The sequence below is a fragment of the Montipora foliosa genome, chromosome 1 (genome assembly GCF_036669935.1).
Source record: "Montipora foliosa isolate CH-2021 chromosome 1, ASM3666993v2, whole genome shotgun sequence".
NCBI lineage: Eukaryota > Metazoa > Cnidaria > Anthozoa > Scleractinia > Acroporidae > Montipora > Montipora foliosa.
The window spans coordinates 44,154,216-44,156,715 of NC_090869.1; the positions used below are offsets into that span (position 1 = coordinate 44,154,216).

Below are 2,500 nucleotides of genomic sequence, written 5' to 3' on the forward strand. Positions count from 1 at the left end.
ATCAGCTTACTTAACATGATAACTTTTATCATATCTCATTCTGGGTTGGGTAGCTCTTTAATTTTTACTATGATACCCTCAAAACACATTAATAATCACCATCCTTCAGCAGCACTTGTAAAATTTCCATCTGGGCTTGGCTGGTCAAACCACTGGTCAATAGCGTTCATCATCAAGTCAGTAGCATCAAAGGATACTCGCCTGTAATAGTCTTGTGCAGTCACAGGATATGTTGGCTCTCCAGTGCCGATTTCAATTCTTCTCGGCGTGCGAATTCTCCTTGGTAATATCGGTTCTGTCATGGAGGGATAGCTTTTACTTTTCAGTAAAACTCTGTCACAAAATTATCTGAAGCCTGTATCCTCTCACATCTTCTGCAGAACGTCTTTTGTAAGACAAGCTACTTGTTTGCCACTTAGAGCTGACATCTTTGTTTGCTGTAAGGTTCTTGATAAGTTATCTGTGTGAGAAAACAGGGGTCAATTTGGCATCCAGTGATCCTTCCACATATTTTGGACTGGAGTTTCTCATCAACGAAAATGTCCACTCCTGAAGAAGAGCTGCATAATTGTCTAGGAGTCGCTGAAAACAGCTTGCGCAAACTGTCCATCTAGTAGGGCAAAGGCCAAGTAAGCCCTTGGCTTCAGATTCAGGACCCTCTCTGTTTCCTTTTATTTCCCCCAGGAGATTTTATCGTTTTAGAGAAAACGTTATAAGGGAAACGATTTCTTTTGCTGTGTCCATAGTGTCTGATAACAACTTACAGTTGTTCATGGTGTCCTTTACACTTAGGCTAAGTGAGTGTCCATGACAGTGAGTAGGATAAGCCTTTGGTTGGAGGTCCTGGAGTCTTTTCGCCACATCAGTTTTTTAGGGGTAGTGGGGTTATTTTCATCAGTGCTGATCACCCCATCCTTGGCCAAGCGGTTCCTATTGGAACAAGGTCTGTTATGAGTCCTCCTGATGGTTTCAGACCAGGTCATGTTTAGCACATACCTCTACCGCACAGTTCAGGTACGTTTCTTAGTACAAGGGCTAGCAACCCTTGTACTAATAATCCTTTTGCTAGAAAACCTAAAAACAAGCCTCCTACAGACAGATTAAAGGGACATCGACCATTTCCTGCCCATCGACTAGGGAATTTGGAATTGAAAATTATGGAAATCAATGCATGAGGTTTACGTGCTAACATAGGAGAACTTGCCAACCTTTGTCATGCGAAGCAGCCTTCTGTTGTACTAATCATTGAGACATTCATCGACCCATCTGTCCCAGATGGGGACGATTCCATAGCCATTCCAGGGTACTGCCTCTGTTGTCGTAAAGACAGACTTGGTACTACAGGCGGAGGCATTGCTGTTTACTCCTTGGAAGGAATAGCAGTACATCATGACCCAAGAGGAGATCCACAACACCTGGAACATCTGGTTTACAGTAGCCCTCCAATCACAGCAACTACTGATAGGTGCTGTCTACAGACCACCAAGTGCCAACAGTGACATTCTGGAATACCTGGATGTGAACTCCTTTCCTAAAATGACAGAATGCATTGCAAAGTCCATCTTGCTCATTGGAGATTTCAACGTCCATCACCAAGACTGGCTAAATAGTCGAACAACTGACAGTGCCGGTCGCCGCACTCAACAGCTTTCAGATAACGTAGGACTACAACAGATGTTCAAAGACTCGACCAGAGGGGAAAACATCTTGGATCTTGCCATGACAGATCTACCTGCTACTGCTACAACCTTAGCCAACATAGGTGCCTCAGATCATAACCCTGTACTCATACAGCTGGAAACATCAGCATCTTATGACAAGCCATACAAAAGGAAAGTTTGGTGCTATGAAAAAAAACTTTTGGGACATTAAGGGACATCTTTCATCAATTGACTGGTCAGCACTGGTCAAAGACAATGATCCTGAGAAAGTCTGCACAAAGATCACGGAAGTCATCTGTGATGCCATGGATGCCTATATCCCAAGCAAAATGGTTACCAAGAAAACAGGGGTCAAAGCCTGGTGGAACGGAAAAGGCGTATGTAACAGAAAAGTAAAAAGGTTAGCACCCCTGAAAACAAGGAAAAATTTGTGCAGGCAAGAAGAGCTTTTAACCAGGCTGAAAGAAATGCCAAAAGTAACAACAGCATGAAACTAAAGAACGACCTTGCTGACAGAAGCCTGAGCAGTAAAAAGTGGTGGGGTATCATGAACTCCCTCTCTGGAGGGACCGTCCACTCAGAAATCCCAGCCATTGAACATTCTGACACTGTATACACAACAGCAAAAGACAAAGCCAGCATCTTCTGTCAAATCTTTGCAGAAAAATGCAGGCTAGAAGATGGGCATCTTTAACCTTAAGAGGCTACAGTGCACCCTCAAGTCTTGCTGGACAAAGTAGTCTTCAAATCCAAAGACATCACAAAGATCCTACGCCATCTCAAGCCTGAGGAAGCTTCTGGTCCTGACCAAGTTCTGAGTAGAGTTTTGAAAGAATGCT

The 2,500-nt window shown here is 43.6% G+C and overlaps 1 protein-coding gene and 1 pseudogene across 7 annotated transcripts in view; one reads left to right on the forward strand and one right to left on the reverse strand.

The window, feature by feature from the left end:
- LOC137999261 (zinc finger CCHC domain-containing protein 14-like) overlaps positions 1-2,500 on the forward strand; it is a 133,521-nt gene that overhangs the window by 13,875 nt on the left and 117,146 nt on the right. The gene's annotated exons all lie outside the window — the stretch shown is intronic.
- The window catches only part of LOC137991755 (zinc finger MYM-type protein 1-like), a 6,288-nt pseudogene continuing 3,883 nt past the window's right edge, over positions 96-2,500 (reverse strand).